This window comes from Neovison vison, chromosome 8, assembly GCF_020171115.1.
Source record: "Neovison vison isolate M4711 chromosome 8, ASM_NN_V1, whole genome shotgun sequence".
Lineage (NCBI taxonomy): Eukaryota > Metazoa > Chordata > Mammalia > Carnivora > Mustelidae > Neogale > Neogale vison.
In genome coordinates this window covers 138,462,754-138,485,005 of record NC_058098.1, presented here as the reverse complement: position 1 = coordinate 138,485,005, position 22,252 = coordinate 138,462,754, and the positions used below count along the sequence as shown (strand labels likewise).

At 48.4% G+C, this 22,252-nt stretch overlaps 1 long non-coding RNA gene across 3 annotated transcripts; it reads right to left on the bottom strand.

Moving 5' to 3' along the window:
* Positions 1-3,520: 3,520 nt before the first annotated feature.
* LOC122915338 lies at positions 3,521-22,033 on the bottom strand. 3 transcript variants are annotated; one of them, XR_006386047.1, is made up of 6 exons: positions 21,883-22,033; positions 20,314-20,502; positions 18,473-18,562; positions 15,876-16,055; positions 15,056-15,161; positions 3,521-5,608 (listed from the first exon to the last, which is right to left on the bottom strand). It is a non-coding gene; the product is annotated as an uncharacterized LOC122915338 (long non-coding RNA). The 3 variants fall into 3 exon arrangements; XR_006386049.1 differs by lacking the exon at positions 21,883-22,033 and adding an exon at positions 21,194-21,300; XR_006386048.1 differs by lacking the exon at positions 3,521-5,608 and adding an exon at positions 11,466-13,196.
* Between the last annotated feature and the right edge of the window lie 219 nt (positions 22,034-22,252).

The following is a 22,252-nucleotide window of genomic DNA, read 5'->3' as shown; positions in this document are numbered from 1 at the left end:
GTTAATGAGGACCCCAGACGGGGGGGCATCGGGCTCCCTGCTCAGCGGAAAGCCGGCTTGAGATTCTCTCTCTCTCCCTCGCCCCCACCCACCGCTCATGCGCTCTCTCGCTCTCTCTCTCTCTGAAATAAGCAGATGAATAAATCTTGAAAGCTTTCATACTAGGCAGAAGTCTAACTCTGCCTGGCTACCTCGTCTTCCTTCACAAAGCAATTTAAGTTTATAAACAGTATTTGGGAGGAAGTATCAAACGCATCAGAGAATCCATTGTTTCAACACATCGGAGACCCTCATCCATGAATAATTGTTACAGGAAGCAAGTCCGTGTCCCAGCTCCCTGAAGACGCCTCAGAGGCAATGGTTCTGTCATTATCGGATGCTGTAACTCCTTCAGAGGGTTTCAGACTTGGACTCGTAGACCCTGGCTTATCGCCAGTGAGGGTCATGACATTCCATGCGAAATGGAAAAGGTCCTGTGTTTAATGAACAACCGAATTTTGCCGTGTTTGGTATTAGTCCTCGGTAAGGGGTTGGTATCGATGGGACCGCCTTTTTTTTTTTTTTAAGATTTTATTTATTTATGTATGAGCCAGCACGAGTGGGGGTGGGGGCAAGCGGAGAGGAGGGAGATGGAGAAGCAGGTTCCCCGTGGAGCAGGGAGCACCCCCGGGATCACGACCTGAGGCAAAGGTGGACACTTAACCCACTGAGCCACCCAGGTGCCCCGATGAAGCTGCTTTTTGTAGCTGAAAGTGAAGATGCACACTTCTGTAGTCGCTTGGCCGCTGAGCACTTTCGTTGTGCCCAGTGCCGTGCTCTGTGTCCTGCAGGAGCTGTGAATGTGGCTGGGGAGGAAAGCTTATGAGAACCATCAGACCCCCAACTCCACGGTACTGAGTCCTTGCAAACTAGAGAGTCTCCAAAAGGTGAGACACTGAGTAGAATACACCCCTGAGTCAGGAGGCTGCTTCGAACCCTCAGGACAGGGAAGGCATCGGGGAGCCCTCCGGCACGGTCTGTGAAACACAACTTAGTGTCACCTTCCTGGGGCTCCCGCCCTCCTGTTCTCCTGTGACAGCCCCACAGAGCAGAAAGGCACAAGTCCAGTGGACAAGTGAGCTTTGGCTTTCTGTGACCCGCATCGGCCACGTCTCGGGCTCTGCCCCCCATTCCGCGGGGCCCCACCAAAGGCCATCTTGTCTTCAAGCCTCTGCGATATCACCTCCGTGGCAAGAACATTTTTCTCCCTTGAGATTCCTGTTCGCAACAACAGTTTATCTTCTGGAAAGAGGAAATCCAGTATCGCCAATAACCCCAGCAGCAGAGCAGAGTACTGATGCTCTCAAGCCGTTCTCATGTCAAGACCTTCTAAAATACGGCACGAATTACTCGGCCTGTGGGTGCAAACAATGCATGACTACGTGAGGAAGGGAGTTCTAACAGCCTTCCCTCCACGGCCGTCTGAGTGTTTTCACTCACGCGAAGCAAGCAGTCAGCTGCACGTCATTCCTTTCCGACTCCGTTTTCATTATCCTCCCTGATAAATCTGTTGCCAAAAAACCTGGATCCCAGCTCCAAAATCTTACTTTAATTGAAAACGAATCAGTCCTCAACCTCTCATAACTCCGTGGGGTGGATCCATTTGTTTCCAAAGTCTGAAGCACTCCTTAACCTTGACCAGGTTCTAACTTTCAGTGTCAGATTCAACTTGATTCTGAACTGTGCGTCAACTTTTTGGAAAAGTCATCTAAAACGCCGAACTCTGCCAACACATGACCATGCTTCAAAACGGGGCTAGAAAGCTCAGAAAACCCTTCATGGGCTGCCACCAGAGAGAAGTGGACTATGTGTGCTCTCCCCTTGCCCACCCCACCCCCACCCTTGCATGCAAGACACCCCACAGTCGGCTTCCCACCCCCAGAAAGACACAGAATCCAGTATCCCCCAAACTTCTGTGATGCTCCCCACCTCTCCAGCAACCTCTCAGTCAGGTGTGTCCACCAATCCTAGACCAGGCACAGAGAGGAGCCAGCTGGAATCGGAAGTGCAAACGACACGGGGCCAGTATGGCGCCTGGGAAGAGAGTCGCAGGGACTGAATCCAGCTTTGAACTCTGGCTTCCCTGCTTACTAGCTGTGTGCACCTTGACAAGTTTTGTCGCTGTTCTGTGCCTGAATGAGAAACAGCACCAGTAGTAATACCTACCCACACGGGGACCGTGAGGGTTCCTTGTGCTGATAGAATGAAGGCACCAGAGCCTGGGACACGGGAAACACTGAGTCAATGTGCACTTTGGGGTGCCTGCGGGGCTCAGTTGGTGAAGCATCGGCCTTTGGCTCAGGTCATGATCCCAGGGTCCTGGGATCGAGCCCCACATCAGGTTCCCTCATCAGCAGGGAGTCTGCGTCCTCCTTGCCCACCGCCCTTCCCTCTGTTCATGTGCACACACACCTGCGCTCTCTCGATCTCTTGAGAATAAATAAATAAATAAATCTTTTAAAAAAACTAAAACTGAATGTGCACTTTCTCTACCTGTGTGCCCACCTGTCTCTGTGTGTCCGTATCTGTCTACATCTTCCTCCGGTAACAGACTTTCAGCTCCTTGGGACCAGACGCCACGCCTAATTTCACCCTTTCACCCAGCAGAGAGGGTAGCGGCTAAACAATGACTGATTTAACATTGTTAAATTCACACTTGAACTCAACTTTCTGTCATTTAAAAAAAAAATAGTTTAGTTACCAGAAGACATTGCTAAACAAAAATGTGGGCTTCTTCTTCCTCTTTGCACACAAGGCTCCCAGGGGTTTTTTTTTAAAGCCCTTGTACAAGATCTTACTTCTTGCAAGGACATCTGCAAAGAGAGCGAGAGCGGCATCAGGCCTGAGGGCTAACCCGGCAGAGAGCCGCCGCATAAAACGTGAAATGTCCTGTGCACGATGCTGTCGGTCCCACGTGAGAATGCGTACACACACACACACACACACACACACACACCAGGGCAGGCACCCAAAGCTAACTACGGAATTATAATTGAATGTGCATCTTAATTTGTGAATGCTTCGCAAGCTATTGCCCAAAAGACTTCGCTATGCCTGGAAAGACCCATGACCTATTTATCTGGGCATGATTTAGGAAGCAGAGGACTGTTATTTTTATGTTTCAGGTAAAAAAAAATAAATTTTGTCCTAAAACATGGAGGTGGTTGGTGTGAAGCAGCTGGCTAATTGTTCAAACCATGGACTTCACACTGTGTAGGAAAGATAGACTTTAAAGGAGTCTTAGCATTGAAGGTACTTCCAGCAGAATGCCCAGGAGTGCTGACTATGTGTCCGGGGGCCGTGAGAGGTGTGGGTGGCAAAAACAGACCCCAGTCTTATCAGAGGAGGGCCACCATGTAACCAGGACAGCAAGGGACATTTCTGCATCTAGGGATGGTGTAGGCACATTGGTGCTTTTTGGAAGTTTAGTCAACTTGACTTTGCAAAGACCTCTACAAAGGGGGCCCATTTAAAAATTAAATCAAGTGAAAATTCAAGTTTATTCAAAATCACACTTGGAATGTGCCATCACATGCCCAACCAAAACCATTCATGAAAAACCCCAAGAAAATGTGCCCATATCATCCTTCTTCTGTTGCTATTGTTGTGGTTTGGGGTAGCAGCCCCAGAGGCAGATGTCTGGCCCCAAAACTGACATGTCTTGTCTCTCACCAGTTTTTCATAAGAGCGCACTGAATCTACAGGGGAAGAAAGTCTCCTGGAGCAGAGAATTTCCCAGTCCAGAGGCCAGTCCCTCCAGCACCACCAGCAAGGGAATACGAGCTTCTCCTCTCCCAGACCGCAGTGCTCTGCTGCATTCAGTCCACCCACAAGTGCTTCCATTCAGTCAGCAGACACTCCAGGGTGAGTACCATGAGCACACATCAGGCCACATCTGGAAACAGCAGAGCCAAAGGACCCCACCCCCAACGGTGCGACCGCTAGAGTCTGGGCGTCGAGTTTCATTACTATGTTTTTCAGAAGCAGGCAAACTACAGGAAAACAGATGAAATTGGAAAACCCAAACCAGGCTCTTCTAGAAGCCCATCTCCTAGACCAGGTGGGTTTCTTTTTGGAGCTCTTTGGAAGTCAGGGCACTGTGGTTCTCTGTGGCTGAGCTAGAGGTGTTGCTGTCTCAGCTCGGTGAGTACCTCCTTCCCCATCCCTCAGCCCCGGACATCTCTTCAATGAGGCAACAAAGTTCTTCCCTGGAGAGTGCAGCCAAGTCAACTGCCAGGGCCTTCTGCTCTTCCAGGCCCCAACTTGAGCTCTTGACTGAGCCATGGGACCTCTGGCCAGAATTCCTTGCCATGCTTGGCTTATGGGGTCATGATTCAAGTGTCCTCGGCCTCCTCTGCCAACCAAATCATCTCCTGTGAGTTGCCTGCTTCTGTCTCTGAGCCAATTGTCTTCTACCCCATTATTGTTTTGCTTCCTGTCAATCAATTTATGGCTCACCATAAAATTAGCATCCCCACAGTTGCCACAACCTACAGAAGACTGTTTTTGTCTAAAGCTTTTTAAAAAAGCAGATTCATCAGGAGCTATTCTAGATAAACATATGCCACCCTTATATATAATAAGAATTTTGGAAGAGGGTTATGCTTCTTACTGCCTGATTAAAAAAAAAAAAAAAAATGTCATGCTTCCACGACTCACCAATGCTCATCAGCCTCCCAACCCAACAAGTCTATTCTGGTACCTAAAATCCTATTCATTCCTTTGAGTTAAGACTCACAGAATCTTCAGAAAACTGAATTTACATCAGCTATGTGTTCCCCTGCTGTTGACATTAGTAATTGACTCAGATGTCAACAGGTGGTGATGGGCAGGACCCAGCTGGAAGGAAGGACAAAGGAGGCCAGAGGGGCCCCAGGGCCTGGCAATGGCATAGAGTCCAAGAGGGAGGAGGACTGAATGAGCGGTCTGAAGATCCCAACCTTGCCCTCTGCATCCTGAGACTTCGGCCTTGTGGAAAAGCAAAGTACGATGCCCCTCACTCCAACACACTCGCTTTATCTGGAAGGCGTCTTTGAGGAACATCACAGTTCATGACTCCTTCTTCCGGTCTCTGCAACACCCTTGTCCTCCCATTTGACATAAGCATTGTATATCCTTTCATCAACAAACTCTAAATCCAAAGGGGAGGTTTTTAAGAACATCTCCAAACAAGGCCATATTTTGGCATTTAGCAATGGTGTCAAGAAGTCTCCCTGCTCAGGGATTGACTTTGCAGAAGCCATATCTTTTCCCAATCAAGAGCTTCATGATGCCTTTCAAGAAGCAGGAGGCCCAGCTGGAGCCCAAGCAAAGGCTGCAGTTCGGATGGACATGTCTGGGCATGTGCTGCTGAAACATGGGGAGGACCCCGAAGGGCTCTTCTGGACTCAGGAGCTTTGGGGCTGGTAGGATGACTCCTGTGAAGGTAGAGAACACCAGGGACACAGCCTTCATCACATCACAGGGATGACCGTCCCAAGCACTAGAGTGGCTTCGTCTCATGATTATCAGCTGGAGAGTCTGGACGGACCCCGGAGGACTGGAGCTGGTGGTGCACCAGAAAGGAAGGCTTTTGGTTGAAAGAGACAGAAAACATAACCACAGCGGCTTAAACAAAGAAGAGACTCATTTATCTGGTTCAGCGGTGCCATTCTGAGACTCTAGGGGCCTCCAATTGGTGAGAACTATAGGGGCGCCGTCTACCACACCTTCGTTTGTTCCACCCAAAAGAAGAAAGAGGTCCCCATGGTAGCAGAAGTTTTCTGGAACTCTAAACAAACTCGGCTTCCTTTTGTCCCTTCCTTTTGTCCCTTTTGTCCCTCAACTGTCCTTTTGCCATCACTGTACCGGGTGACTACTCCTAGCTAGAAGGTAGAAAATGTAAGGAATCGGATTGGAAGTGGAGGTTGGGACCACCGGCTGGTAGCATCTCCCTTAAGGTGAGGCTGGTAACACGGGATTAGGCTATAGGGTGAACAGCAACACCCACAGTGCCGAACCAAGAAAGCATCTCTCTTACAACTGTGAAGAACCCAGAGCATTTTGGACACAGTGAGGACCAACTCACATGGTGACAGTGGTGCCCTCACTGGTGTCCCCTCCCTACTGCAGCAGTGGAAGGCTCTGAGACACACAGAGGTCTTTCTAGGGAAGAAAGGAGAATAAAGGGAGGTGCCCCAGGGAGAAGAGAAGGGACTGGCAGGCCCCATGAGGAGCCCAAGTTCTTCCAGAGATAATGGAGCGCTTTGCCTGTGCTAGAGGTCCTCCCATATACAGGGGACTGTGCTGGAATCTCAGGGTCTGGGGAAATACAGTGACTTTCAGCAACTAGGATCGCCTAACTGTGTGACAAAATAAATAAAAGACCACCTGACCCTTGGCAGCATCAGCAAACCGAGAATTCATTTGTGAACACAGTTCCTCCCTTCAGATGAAGAGGGAAACTAGGAATGGGCCGGGTCTCATGTGTGTCAAATCCTTTGCCCAGATTGTTTTATTTATTAAAATAATTTAATTTATAAATAGACTTCATTTTCATTTCTGATAAGAAAATACAGGTTCAATGATCTTAAAGGACTCAGCTAGAAAGTGGAAGAGCCAAACGAAAACCCACAGTCTGCACCCACAGTCCATCGTCAATGCTGCACGTGTGCAGATGACTCAACTTTATCTGGAGAATTATTGGTATTATTTATTCTACGCCGCCTGTATCTGAGAAGATTGAAAACAGCTGCCTCTATGAAAACCCTGTCACCAGCTGCCTAGCTGAGTGATGTGTCTCTCAATTTCAAAGATAATGAAGATGCTGGGATTTTCCCAAATGTTTAAAAAGTTGGGAAGCCCAGGAAAGTCCCGGGATCCCCAAACCCTGTAGCAATACTTTGTCTAAACCAGGGCCATCGTCCTTGCAAAAATCAATACAGTCACCCATTCCACGGCTCCAGGGTGGAGCTAGGAAGTTAGAAAGGAGCTAGCGAGGCACCATTTGAAAAGGAATCAAAAATCTCAGAAATCAAGAAAAAAATTATTTTTCATGTAATAGTTTTTAAAATAAAAATTAACACAGGGATACCCGGGTGGCTCAGTCAGTTTGGCATCCAACTCTTGGTTTTGGCTCAGGTCATGATCTTGGGTCATAGGATCGAGCCCCACATAGAGTTCTGTGCTCAATGGGGAGTCTTCTTGGGATTCTCTCTCTATCTCTCCCTCTGTCCCTGCCTGTGCTTCTGCATGCATGCTCTCTCTCTCTCTCTTTCTCTCTGTCTCTCCTAAAAAATAAATAAAAACAAAAATTAATGCAAAAAAATCATGATGTGCCAAATGTCAAAAATTTGAAATAGAGACTGGTTGTCACTTGTTTTAGGGTTCTTTAGTTTCCAAACCGTGGTTCCCCCCAGCGGCAGTTCCCAGGCCCCTTGGCCTTTGACACCCCTCTGGACGGCCTGTGAGGGTTAACAGCACGATACAAGCAGATGGGGCAAGGTGGGCCTTTATACATACTCACAGTTTTTTACTGCTGAGCCTCTATCCAATTTTCTCTGTGGTTTGAGTACTGGAAGACATGATACTAAGTACAAATGAGGGGCGCAGTCTTCCTTCTGCTGCAGGCCCCAGTTCAGCCCCTCTCACTCACACCGGTCATCCACAGAGAAAGCAGAGGGGACACAAATGAGGGTGGGTGTCTTAGGCAGCATTAGGGTCCATACCCCTGCAGCCTGGTCCCATCCAGGCAAATTCCACACACAGATGTCACTGCAACTCCTATCAGACGTCCCTGTGTTTGGGTGAGACTATAACTTTCAAGTGACCCTGTCAACGTTGGAACAATCTCTTTCCCCTCAAAAGACACCTGATGTGCAGCAGGGAGCAGACCGGAGCACCTTTTTCATGACCAGTGCGCCACTAATTGCTTTGACGATAATAGAAAGGCTAGAAGGTATTACACTGGGTACATGACGTTGCAAACAGCGCTAGATTAATTTGCATTAAAAAGGTTGCGAGAGCAATTAACATCTCATTAATATGATATAGACACTAATTCATACCGATCCCAAGTGACCCCAAATTGTTTGCACCCAACCAGTGCAAGGGTTGCTTCAGAAAACACGGTATGGATCCCCGCTAAGGGCAGGGAGCAGCTCCACCTTGGAAGGGGCTGAAGATCACGGGTACCACGGCCACGCTCCGTGTCTGCTCAGCTGCGGCGGGGTGGCCAGTGCAAATGCCATGCGGGGGGTGCCTGGCCACCGAGGCCAAGGCTGCGGTGTGCCCCTGGTGCCCTGGGGACAGCTGGGCTTCTGAAGGAAGGGCTGCCCCACGTGCTGGGCAGGGAGGAAGCTCCTGGAGAACAGCGAGGTTTTCCACCAAAGAGAAGCTCATAGTGATCAAAGCCACTGCCTTAAATAATTGATTTATTTCTACAAGTTAAAAAAAAAAAAAACACCTCACCCTGGGGGGTCATGAATTGTCAGAGATATAATCACAGCCCTTGGGAATGAGAGATGCCCAGAAGCGCCTACGTCTGGCAATGCCCGGGGATGTGAGGGGTGGGTAGCCACATCAAAGGCTGGCCCCACAGGATGTCACGTGGGAGATCACTTCTGGCAACGTTTTCGACAATGTTTTCAGAAAGAAAAGTTTCTCCTGCTGTTCCCGCACCACGAATCCCTTCAGAGGAAGGAAAAGACAAAATGAAGATGGGTAAGGGGGTCCTGGGTGGGACACCCACCTGGGCGAGACGACTGTCCCACTGACATCCTCACCTCTACGTGTAGGGAACGTGGGCTCTGGGATACGGATAAACACACACACACTCACACACACTCACACACTCACACGCACAGACGCACACAGTCATGAGGCTCTGTCTCTGTTCAAGCTTCTCCCTGGGTCTTCCTCACCACGACAGTGCTGCACAGTTTCCTGGAACTCAGCTGAGGGACACAATGGCCGTAGTCCCTGTACCCACGGTGATCGTTCACCAGCTCCCTGATCCATCCATGATGCAGAAGGGACACCCACAAATCCAGCCGAATTCCAAAGACGCACCGAGGACTGGTGTCGCCCACACCTGTTCAGGGGCTGTGGGGGTAGGGAGGGGATTCAGAGCGAGCCCCCGGGACGGTGGAACATTAAGCATGAAATCGCTGGGGCACATGCTCAATGGGGACTTTCGCTGTCAGTGCCGTGATGGAAAGGCACCAAGTCAGGAGCTGGGAGGGCTCCCTGGAAGAAGCCCAATCTGAGCGGCCCCGGGAAGGGCGAGAACATTTTGATAGCCAGGAAGAGACAGAAGCATCCCAGGAGGATGAGAAGGTCGTCAGCAAAGGCACCACACAGGCGGCTCGAGGCTGGTGGTCAGAGGCCACCAAAACTGAGCAGCCCTGCTCAGCAAACAGACCGAGAAGCAGACCGTGTGACGAGACCGGGGGCCCCGGAGACGCGAGACATGGTCACTAGATCGGCATTCACTGGCCTCGGAGCCCCGCACGTGTGCACAGCCCTCTGTGCTTTTCCTCTGAAAAAGGGCCGTCCCCTTAGAAGACGCTACTCTTTGCCCGTGTCACCTGCTGCATTTCCTGATTACCCGTGTGCCCCCCGGGGGACGGTGGGGTTCGCACTTGCAGCCCAGCTCGAAGGGATGCAGGCTCGTGAGAGAGGAAAAGAGCCACTTGACACATGGACAATGACGTGCAGCCGAGAGAAAGCTCAGACGCCGTCACAGAGCACCGCACGGACAGTTCCACCAAAGCTCACCCGCGGCCTCGGGTGGGAGAGCCGAGTCCCCCGAACGCGGGCCATGAGCGGGGGCCAAAGGCTCAGCCAGACCAGACTCGAATCCCAGGACTGCCAGTTCTCTCTGTGGCGCCCTGGGCTCCGATCTGCGCTTCTCCAAACCTCCACTTACTCATCTGGAAAAGAGGGATAAGACCACCTGCTCGGAAGGCAGGTGCGCTGTTAAAGCAGCACGGAGAACACAGAGGTGCCCGATGGAGAGCGGCTCCTATCGTCACGACGGTGCTGGAAGTCCAGGCAGAGAGTGGCATGTCCCCTCAAAGCAGAACCCACCTAGCCTAGCCCCCTGCTCCAGGGGCGTGGGGAGGGGTGGGGAACGGGGGGCGGGGGGCATGAGCCGGCCGCTGCACCACCACCTGGGAGCTTGTCAGAAATGCAGGGTCTTGGCCTCGCCCCCCGGGTTCCGAGTCCGAATCTCCAGTGATGGAGACACCCAGGTGCCTGCTGTATACAGGAGAGTCTGAAAGCATCTAATACCCAAACAGTGGTTTTCAGTCCTGACCGCATATCCAGATAACCGGAGGGGCTTGCAAATCACCCGTGCCTGAGGCCCCTTCCCGACCTATTAATTCCAAATCCCTAAGAACAGCGTGCAGGCTGCGTGGCCATATATGCAGCCAAGACCGAGAACCACGGGCTCTATCAGAAGATACAAAGCCTTTGGGACAGAGCCTCGGTATAACCCTCATGGGCTCCAGGCATGTTTGCCTCCATGGGTCCTTTCTTCCATAATACAGTATATAAAATTATATATTCCTCCACGGCAATAAAAAGAGGGCTATGTTAATATTGTTTATTAAGACATTTTCTTCCATGTAAAAATTCCCTTTCAGTTCTAATTAAAATTAAAATACTTCATGAGCCCCTGAAAGTATCTCGGGCCTCAGGCACTGTCCCCACCATACCTCAGGGACACATCGGCTCTGCTTGGGGATATTAGATAAGGGTAAGACATAGTCGAGGAGACAAAAGAATGCTCGAGAGAGCCGTAAAGCTAGTGGTTTGATAGATGTGAGCGGATGGCTCACACATCCTGAGATCCTGATCCGTAAAAGAAGATGGAGAAGAAGAAGAGGAAGGGAGGGAGGGAGGGCGGGACATCTAAATACGAATGAAATTCTATCAAATGGGGGAAGCAGAAGCATAGGGAGGAAGAGCCTTTGCACACCCTGCAGCTCTAGCAGCAGAGCAAATCCACCACCGATGGCACCTGCTATCACTCATCGTCCTTGCAATCACTCATTCCTCCATTCCTCCAGGACACCACAGAGCCAAGCCCAGACAAGTCCAAGACGAGGACACTACCATCCCTTCCTTCCCTGGGTCAAACACTTGGGGCAGTCACCGCATACCTGCTCTGTTTCCTTACCTTCCCCAGAATGTGCACGAGAGACCGTCCATTTCCTGGAATGACCAAATTTAATGAAAGCCGCTGTGACTTAAAAGAAATCAGCTGGAATCATGGGAAAGTGAAGCACAATGAGGGCTGCAGCCCCCCCCCCTTGAAATTACCAACTGTGTGGCCTGAAAGCTGCTCCCAGGGGATGGTTTTTATAACTTATTTTTATTATTTAAAAAAACCTGGCTTGAAAGGGTTGGTTAACAAAAAAAAAAAAAAAAAAAAAGCAGCTCCTCGCCAGTGGGAATCTTGAGCGGGCCTTATTTATGCTACAGTCCAAACACAGAGAAGGGGGAGCATAGGACCAAACGGAGAGCGTCCCGCAGGATGGTACTTGCAAACCAGGGAAAATACAAATTCTGTTTCTCATGGGCACTTCTTAGAAGAAGAGGAAAAGGGAAGAAAAGCGGTATTCAGAAGTTGCAGCGAGGCCTCGTAATTAGAAATACAGTACCATTATTCCCTGCACAAAAGAGCAGGGAGTTTGGATGTGAAAATGAAACCTTGTGAATGGGAAAGTTTCAAGTAAACAAAAGATTAATTGCTGTATGCTTTGGCCCTTGCATTGAGGGGAAAGAAAAGCTACCATGCCTGCATGCTTGCATGGGATTTCTTGGGGAAAGGATAACTCTAAAGGATGTGTTTCCCTTAATGAGATTTTTTTATATTACAAAATATAGACGGTTGGTAATATTTCAAACCTATGACGCCCTGCCTGAAGACCATGCTAGAAATTGCCGAAACTCAATAAAATGGGATCCAGTCTAAATTCGCAGTTGGTGCATTTATGCTTTGCACATTCAACACCCTTTATAAATAATGATTAAGACCCCCTCCATTAATGTAAAGTATCATCCCCCTCATTATACCACTGAGAAACTCCATGTAGAGGGACGTAGATGCATCCAAGAGGGAATCTGTCTGGAGGTCATTCCCATGCTGATGAGGCCCCAGGAAATCCACAAAAGACCAGTCTGGTTGGATGATCCTGGGACCAGATCGCTGAGACCCAGGGAAAGACACAACAGACCCAGGACTAGATTGGTGTGTGGCACAGGCTAGGCGCTCAATAAATAGACAGGTATGAAAGGAAGGAAAGATGGGTGGAAGAAAGGAGGACAGGAAAGAAATGGTATGTGGGATGGGATGGGGCAGAACCGGAAGAGGGGCTGGAAGCATGTCACGTGTCATGCCTCAAGAAATTATTCCAAGGTCCTTCCCAAGAGAATAGTGTGGTTTTGTGTATTAATCTGATGGTGAGAATTAAAGCCTTGATTATACATTTTTTTTAATCTTGAAAAAGTATAAAGTCTGAGGAAACACAAAGGTTAACTAGTTATTTACCAGATTCTTCAAGTCTTGTCTTTCTCTTTCTTCATTTACCTAAGACTATAGCCACTTCTGTTTTTTCAAAACAAGTCCACTCTTGGCCTAAGGTGCTTCTCTCTTCTGGGTGGTGGTTTGTAGGTCCCCACCATATCTGCCTGCTCCCATCAGGATGGTCACCCTTGGAGCTGGCAGGTGTCTGTCCTCATCTCTGCGCACACACAGGTATTTTCAAATCAATGTAGTGGGAATGCACATGCATCCTGGACTCTTCATTAAAACAAAGGCTGAAGACATGCAACATCTTCCTTACACTCCCAAGGCACCAGGACATCACAGATTGTCTATAAATGGCAATTTAGATATGAGAACTCAGCACTGGGGTGCACAGCCTCCATCCACTAAATGGGAACAGCCAGCAATGAGGCCCTGGCGCCAGTGGCAGGTGGGATTCTGGAAGCCCTTGGCAGGTTGTCATGGTGGCACTGTTAACATTTTTCCCACTGGTGCACTGGGACAGACACCACGGAAGGGAAGGAAGGTGCTAAGAGCTACAGTATCTTAGACACGGGAGAGCTGCAGAAAGTGATAATTATGAGGATAATGGAGTTGAATGGCTGTCACCAAGTGTCATCATCTGTTGGAGAAAGACAAAGGAAGCCTAAGAGTTATTAATCGCCAATTTAAGGTGAATCGTGCAAATCAGAGACCTCAGTGGCAACATTGAAGAAGATGCATCTCTTTTAGCCAGGGATTCAGGAAAGCTGAAGATCAGGCTCAGGACTTAGTCATCAGGGCTGCAGGGCTCCAGAGAAGGTTAAATCCTTAGACCCAACAAGCACACGTTACCAGTAAGGGACTCTGATTGGAAGGGAGTGGGACCCTGATAATTATCATGGGGATTTCTAGGTCAGAGGTCACACAAAAATCCCTTTGAGGACCCTCTGAACCTGCAGAAGACCCCTCTTTTCCTGTCAAAGGCTAGTGCTCTGCCCTTTCTGAAAAATTCTGCAGAGGCCTCTGCCCCACTGGCAGCAGATATACCCCAAGATCGACTCCCACACGCCCTCCCACTCGCAGACCAAGTTACAGAAACACCCTACTGGGGAAGCTCTGGGGCTGCTACAGGGAAGAAGAGACTATAGGACCCAGCCTAGAGCCCTCAACAGGACCCCACATGGGCTGGATTGGGAGACACAGAACCTAAGTGTGCAATAGGGAGCATGCCTCCGTGCGGGCGAATCTTCCGTAATACGAACTTCCGTACATAAGGAAGGACTTGGAGCCTTCCGTAATAAGGCCCCAGGGCAGGGCTGCCATGGTGCTAGGATGGCCTGCAAGGAAGAAGCATAAATGCCCAGACTGCCCTCCACACAGTGGGATAGAGGAGGAGGAGGCTCCTCCTGAAGGGCCATCCTGTCGTCACCTAGCTGGACTGCCTAATGGAAATGCACTGATGGAGTCTTGAAGTGATAAAAACCCTTGTGGCATCTAACTAGGTGCAAGGGGGGCACGATGATAATTGGGCATCATGGCTGGGGTAGCAGTCACAGGCGCCTGACCCAGAGAGTGTTGTGGACACAGCATGCTTCAGACCGAGAGAGACAGGTGGTCGCAAGAGCACTGTTCAATCTACACACTCAAAAAAAAAAAAAATTTTTTTTTCAAGGAAAGGTAATAGAGAGTCTGAATCAAGATAATCGAACTGTCCCAAGAAAAAGCCACATATCAGTACCAGACTTGGTACCTGGACCTAAGCCAGTTCTCAGGCCACATGCCCACTGCCTGAAGAACAGGTGGGTCCCCAGGAGGGAAGACCTGTGACATCACAGCAAGTGCACAGGGGAAAGACTCCCCTCGTTCTTCTCCAAAAAGGCTACACCATGCACTTGGGTAACCCATGCTAGAGGACAGGGGATGCCCAGACCCCTTGAGACTGTTGGGCACAAGATGGAGATGACGCTGATAACTGGGGGCCTAAGGCAGGATCCTTGAGCCCTGCATCAAAGTGGAGGTGTGTGGGCCAGGGGTAAGGAAGACCTGGCTTGGTCTGGCTCAGAGTGGCTTCCCTGGGTCCACACACCCAATACATGGTCTTCTCCCAAAGCCCTAAGGTATAATTTAAAGAGGCTCTGGAAATGGGAAGACCTACTACATTTGTTTCTGGAGTAGGAGGTCAGAATGACCACAGTGGGAAAATTCAATGGAATCCCTGAAATGCATCCCCCCCACGATGAACATCCACAACAAGATAGGAAATCAAAAATATATCCCACACCTGGAGGAAACACCAGAAGTTGAAGACCTAGAAGGTGCAGGGTGTGACACCAACACGCATCTAGTTAATTCACCAGTCTGGCCCCTAAATCCCAACACATTTTACAGAACAGGTCAACCAAGTAGCAACATCATCTGTAACTTCCAGTTGGAGTAACTTCCCCAGAGTGAAGTAGCTTCCCCAGAGTGGAGTAGCTTCTCCAGAGAGAAGTAACATACCTCAAGCCCACAGGATGTAGCCACAGATGTGGCCACTGCATCCTCCTCCACTATTCCACTATCAGGAAGGTACTATCACAGGGTAGTCTGTATGTGTTTGGGCCACCTGACAGGGAAGGAAAGAGGGAAAATCAGAAGACTAGGGTAGGAGCTGGAGAAGACACACAGGAAGGATGGATAGAAATAGGTACTGATTGTACACACACCTTACTCTTGAACACTGACGGTATGTTGTGCACTGCTCTGGGCCCTGGAGATCAGCAGTGAAGCAAACAGGAGAAGAACAAACAGCCCAGCCCATGGGGGGCTTCCTTACCCCTGGCTGTCATTGTTGTTGGTGGTGGTGATGGTGGTGGTGCATAAGAGATTGGGGTGGGGTGCTAAGGACGCTTAGAGGAGAGGAGACACAGACAGATATGGTCCCACACACTGGGCCCTGGAGCAGGAAGGCCACCCTCTGGATGTGTAGCGTTGTAGGAGAGAGACACATACGCAGGGAGAAAGCATCTAGAGACATGCAGACCAGGACGAGGAGGACTTGGGCTCAGGAAAGAGAAGATGGTGAAGGAGACACACAACAGACATGTGAAAGATACAAGGCAGTCTACAGACTGAAAGTATGTATCCCCCCCAAAACCAGTGCATCGAAGACTAGTCCCCAGCATGACAGCATCAGGAGGAGAGTCTCTGGGAGGTGAGCAGGTCATGAGTGTGGAGCCTCCTCAACAGGACCGGGGCCCTTCCTGGAAAAGACGCCAGAGAGGGGACCTCCCACTCTGCCAGACAGCACGCTCCTGCACACCAGGAGGAGGGCCCTCACCTGTCCATGCCAGCACCCCGATCTCAGACTTCCAGCCTCCAAAACGGTGAAAAATAAATCTCTGTTGTTCAAGCCCCTCTGGCCGTGGTGTTTGTTAAAGCAGCTCAAACTCTGCGTGATGTGTCCTGCCTCTCAGCTTGGGCAACCGGATAGGTAGGGCATCATGAGGCAAAATGGGAACTTGGAAGGAGAAAGCAGGAAAAACACTGATGTCAGCTTTGGGCTGTGAATGGGAGGAGGCTGGGGACCTCCCCCCACTTCAAGTGGTCTTAAGATGTGGGCTAAAGTCTAAGGTTTATCCCCGGCGGTGATGGCTGCCACCCACAGAAATCCCAGAAGAGTCAGACATTGCCAAGGAGACCCTGGAGATAAGGACCACGCAGGAGGAAACAGCCACATTGACTCAGCTAAAAGCATCTTGTGAGCAATGCCCCTGGGAATGAAGGAGGGCCCCTTGGGAAGGCCCAACATGCTGTTGGCTTCTTTAACAGCAACAAAATGGGTGACCCACAGGCAACGGTGAATGGAGAAACATGGTGGTGCCTCATCTCTGCACACATTCACCCTGTTCTCCCAACTCTCCGCCTTGGACTTCACTGCCGCTCAGTCCCTCCTAACATGCTTCACTGCCTTCTTCCCCCAGCAGGGAAATTCAACCAATGTAGGAGTTTGCTTATGAGACAATGAAATTATGGCCCTTATTTTACTGGTTATATTTTTTACTTCCGAGGACCTGGGATACATTGGGGAAAGTGACAGTCATGGGAGGTCCCAAGCCCGTTCTCTGCTCTCCTACCTCAGGGGAAGTGCAACTGCCACCAGAGTTGCCCATGGGCGTCCAGGTCAAGAGGGTGATGGTTCTGCTTTATAGACCAACACATTTGCCCAGGAAACCACACCAGCTACCCTCGTTCATCAGCTACCTTCACCCCACACTCATGAAGACTCAACCAAAAATCACCAGGAATTTGAAAAGGAAAAAAAATTAGATGAAATAGTCTAGAGAAAGAAATAGACAACTGACCCCAGTGAAAAGAGAAACGATTATTGAAACAGAAGAGAACTTTTTACATCTTAAAGTATCCTTAGAGAGATCTCTAGATGCAGATAACAAGGATAATAAAGAAGAGGAAATAGAGAAATAGAAGAAGAGAATCTTTTTGACTAAAGAGAGACCTGAGTTTTCAAATAGAAAGGGCATAGCCAGTATCAAACAGGATGAACGGAAGAGAATACAAAACTACCTCCTGCACTCTGTTAACGTAGTAGAACACCAATGATAAAATGAGAGCCCTCTCTGTTTCTAGAAGGGAGAGATAAAAAAAAATAAAGATGATCTACAAAGGACAAGAACTAAACAGACCTCAGACATGCCAATAGAATGTAATGTTGGGGGATGAAGAAGCAAAACATTTTAGATTTTATGGGAAAACTGAAAGGCTATTCCAAACTATCAGCCAAGTCAGGTGGTATAAAATAAAGATATTTTGAGAGTTTTTGGACTCAGAGAGTTTTACTTCCCTTTCTGAAACTATTGCCAAGCAATACTTGCTAGGTCGTCTTCTTAGCACACTGCAGAAACTAAATTTGAACCTTCACATCAACCCTACGACATTATATTTATCCTAAGCTGATAGACAGAGACACTGTGGCTCAGAAAAGTTACACTTGGGGAAAATGAAAAAGGACCTCAAGAAAAAAGATGCTATAAAATTTAACTCGCAGTGAACAAAGGAGGACATCAAGGAGAGCGATCCAAGGCTGAGAGCTGTGTGGTGTGTTTAGAAAGCAATGGACACATTAAGAGAGAAACCAAGCATGCTCTGCGAAGGTCTTCGTCTTTCTGTCTTAGAAACAAATCCAGTTAAGTACATTGTATGATTAAGATCCCGAAAGGTCTAAAAGACATGAGGGTGCATATGTTCCTTCAGTCAGCGGTTACAAAAATAAAAAACAAAGAAAAGAAAGGACATAAGGAACACCAGTGGGGACAAGGGCATCTGAGTGACTCAGTCAGTTAAGCAACCAACTCCAGATTTCAGCTCAGGTCACGAGCTCAGGGTCCTGGGATCAAGCCCCATGTTGGGCTCCCTGCTCAGTGAGGAGTCTACTTGAGATTCTCTCCCTTTCCCCATGCCCCTTCCCCTGCTCTCTCTGTGTCTTTCAAATATATAAATAAATCTTTAAAAAAAAATGGAAAGAAAGAAAGAAACATCAGGCGTGAGAGGAAAGGGAAGGTAGCTGTACAGAACCCACATGGCCCAAAAACAGAGCAAATTTAAAGATGCCCTAATTTTGAGCAATAGGTAGAGTTTAGGAAAAGGAAAACTACATTTAGTCCTGACTCTTAGAAGACTACCCTTCAAATAGCACCAATTTAGTAACACAGAACCTTTTCTTAATTTGTTTTGCAGGAAAAATACTAAATAATCATAGTAATAGAAACGCTGCTTTTTTAACTCTTCCTTTTTAGAATCGATCCTTAGGAACCTAGAAAACATTTTAGTTACGATAAACATAGAAATATTAAAGTATGATGGCATAGCTGGAAAAAGAGGGAAGAAAGTTGGGGATTATAAAGATGCTAATTTTCTCACCTTTATTAATGGGGAATCAAGAGATAATGTCTCAGGTTCATGGCTCTCTCGCTGTTCTATAGCTCCAAGGGTCTAGAAAAGATCCAGGGTCTAGGAAAGGGATCCAGGAAAGAAATCATTAATAAGCTGATCATCCTTAAAACTACAAACCTCTGCTCTGGACAAGACAATGTCAGAAGAATGAGAAGATAAGTCACACACTGGGAGAAAATATTTGCAAAAGACATATCTAAGAAACAACTATTACCCAAAATGTACCCAAAAATCACTCAAAACTCAACAGTAAGGGGGTGCCCAGGTGGCTCAGTTGTTAAGTGTCTGCCTGCAGCTCAAGGCATGATCCCATGGGATGGAGCCCCGCATCAGGCTAAACCTGCTTCTCCCTTTCCCACTCTCCCTGCTTGTGTTCCCTCTCTCGCTGTGCTTCTCTCTATCAAATAAATTTTTAAAATCTTAAAAAGAAAAAAAAAAAACCTCAACAGTAAGAAAGTAAGAAATGGACTTAAAAATGAGCAAAAGAGCTGAACGGTTTACCAAAGAAGACAGGCAGATGACAAGGAAGCAATTGAACAGATATTCCATCTCCTAGGTCGTCAAGAAGAGGAGAATTAAAACAGCCTCAAGATATTGCTACACACCTAGGAAAATGGTAAAAATCTAAAGTTGGTGGATCAAGAAATAGGTAAGCATAGTGCTTAAAGTTGTGAAACTACAGAAAAACTTAGAAAGTACATACCCAGCAAAAGTCAAGATATGAAGGAAAGATGAGAGGGTATGTAAAGGCACTAAGTCAACCTTCCTTCCTTCCTTCCCTTCTTAACCCTTACTTGGGGCTTGAACTCACAACCTCAAGATCAAGGGTCGTGTGCTCTACCAAAGGAGCCAGCCAGGCGCCCCCACCCCACATCTTCCTTGGTGAAGACTTAATGCTCCCAAGTTAATTGATTAAGAAACAGTGGTAAAATAATTCCAGATGAAATTACGGTGGTAATTTCTAGAAGACTGAAACCCCAAATTGCTCAGCTCTGGAGCTGGGTGGACTGAGGACGAGAAGATGTCTACAAAGACGTTTTTATTTTGCATCCTTTGCGCTGCTCAGAATTGGGGGTATATAATGTTCATGTAGTGATTTATAATTTAAAAAGCAATTTTTTTAATCACCAGTGATTTTTCTGTTAGGGAAGAATACAGCCGAAGGATGGAGTTCATGGAAATTTTTCTAGAAGCTTAATAATAGATGTCAGGAACAAAGCATTGCTGAAAATAATGAATTTTTGAATTTTGAAATGCCTTGAAGTTTTCCTCAAATTGTCAATCTCCCAAAGGGTGTTCCTCCCAGTCCTACTTATCAGACGCACTACTAAGTTCAAATTATAAAAAATCTTACCTGTAATTGAAGCCAGCTGCAACCTTTTTGACAAGGACTAATTGCCGATAATGATTTAAGTGCTGAAAATTCGCATGCCACAATTGTTTTAAATAGGGGAACCTCTCACAGCTTTCTCTGAAAAGAACTGTTAATCTTTGCTGCTGACTTAACAAATCCTTCAGTCACCTGTTTGCCATCATTTTCATGAGCTGATAACGTGTTTATTAGAGTCATAATGTGCAGGTGGAGGAAAAAAGGTCTCGCTTGATGGCACTGGGATTTCGTCTGACATTTCTACGTGGGAAACGTCGGCACGAGCTTCAGGCTTGGTTGTAGCAGAGAAAGACAATAAAGGCCCGCATGATTTTGGTTTTTAATTCAAGGCAAATGAAAAGTCAGCATTTGACAGATACCCATAACTTTAGATGATGTGGCTGGAAGAGCCCATACCCTACACGGTTGTCCCTTTTACCTGCTGTCAGTCAAGGGCTCCTGGCATTGGCAGAGACGGAGGCCCGGGCTGGGGTCCCGCCGTCCCCCTCCATCCTCGGCATCTCCGTCCGGCTTTGGAAGAGTCTGATGTGTTCAGCCTCAGCATCCTGTCCGCTCCCTTTGTCTGCTCCTTGTCTGATTCAGGGCATTTCTCCTATAGCTTCTAGTTCTGGAGAGAGGAACAATGGAAGCACATGCCAAGAGCTAAGGTGACCTTTGCCTTTGCGATTCTACAGCTAGAATGTATCTGGAGCCACAAGAAGAGATCCTGCGTCAATGTGGAGCTGCGGGGGTTTAATCAAAGGCTTGTTCAGAATGGCGGGAAACCCGAGTCGGACGGGGAGGGGGATGGGGCTGAGACTTAGAACTCAGATGGGGAACAGACGTGCAGCGCCGAGTGGGGGTGGGACCCGGGGACACGTGGCTTCGCGGGGACCCCCACTCGCAAGGCCTGTCAGCCTCAATGGGCTGGTGAGGGAATCTCACCCCAGCAGTGGGCAGTAAGGCCTGGCTTTTATATAAAGCCCCTGACATCAGCCCTGGCATGCTGTGAACACTTGATCTGTGCCACGGAATAATAAGAGAAATAGTAAGATGGTAGCAGCAGTAACAGTAAACCATAAAAATCATGCTGAAGGGAGGGATGCCTGGGTGGCTCAGTCGGTTCCCAGGGTCGTGGGATGGAGTCCCTCATCAGGCTCCTTGCTCAGCGGGGAGCCTGCTTCTCTCTCTGCCTCTGCCTGCCACTCAGCCTGCATTTGTGCTTTCTCTCTCTCCCTCTGATAAATAAATAAATAAAAATCTTTTTTTTAAAAAATCATGCTGAAGGGGCAGACGCCCTGATGGAAAAAAATACATACCCGTAGGAATTCATGGACAAACAAAAAAGTAGCTGTTCTTGACCTCAGCCAAGGAATATATGCGGGGTGCCTGGGCGGCTCAGTCAGTGAAGCGTCTGCCTTTGGCTCAAGTCGTCAGTGAAGCCTCTGCCGTCGGCTCAGGTCATGGTGCCAGGGTCCTGGGATCAAGTCCTGCATCGGGCTCCCTGCTTCCTCCTCTCCTTCTGCCACTCTCCCTGTTCCTTCTTTCTTTCCTCTCTCTCTCTCTCTCTCTCAAAAAAATCTTTGAAGGAATAAGCTTAAAAATATAAAGGAATATATACATAAAAAAGGCTAATTATCAAAGTAGAATGTTCAACGGTGATTACCCCTAGGGAATATTGTCCCTCAGTTCATCGTAGAATTATAATGAATTTATTCCCTTTCTGTTTCTCAGTATGGTACAAAGTACAAGGAAGGTGTTTTACTTTAGCAATTCAGAGACATCCCCTCCCCCCCCCCAAAAAAATCACATTTTTAAATAGTATTTCTGTTCTAGATTACTCCAAGACAGAGAAGCTCGGAATTGGAAGGAACTTTCAGTGCTCCAGACTGATAAGGAAAGCGATGCCCCGCCAGGGAGAGTAGCCCCCCGGGCCTCCTCCCCACAGAACACGGCGCCCAGGAACGCTAGGCGAAGCACACGGATCTGGGCCTCCCCAGGGACAGACCTAGCTCTGCTGTCTCTTCTTCCATCCTGAGTGCGGTGCACGGTGCCTGGTGCCCAGCAGGAGCTCCACAGCCCCTTGTTGAATGGCTGTGTCTGCCCCGGTGTGGTAGAGGACCTACGAAGAGCTGTAAAAGCAGCAGGTCATCCTCCTGGGGGCCTTCAGAGAGCCTTGCCCGGGCAGGGCGCGCAGAGGATGTGACCAAAAGATCTCCAGCCAAGGAAACAGCCCAGGAACCTGACTCACCCTGAGTCCGGGAAGAGGCTATTGTCTTCGTACAGAGAAGCCTAAGGTCTGGCAAGACACTGTGTTAGGAAATCGGGAAAATGAGGTTATGTAATCAATTTCCATTCTCCCATTTATTTCTGGGCCC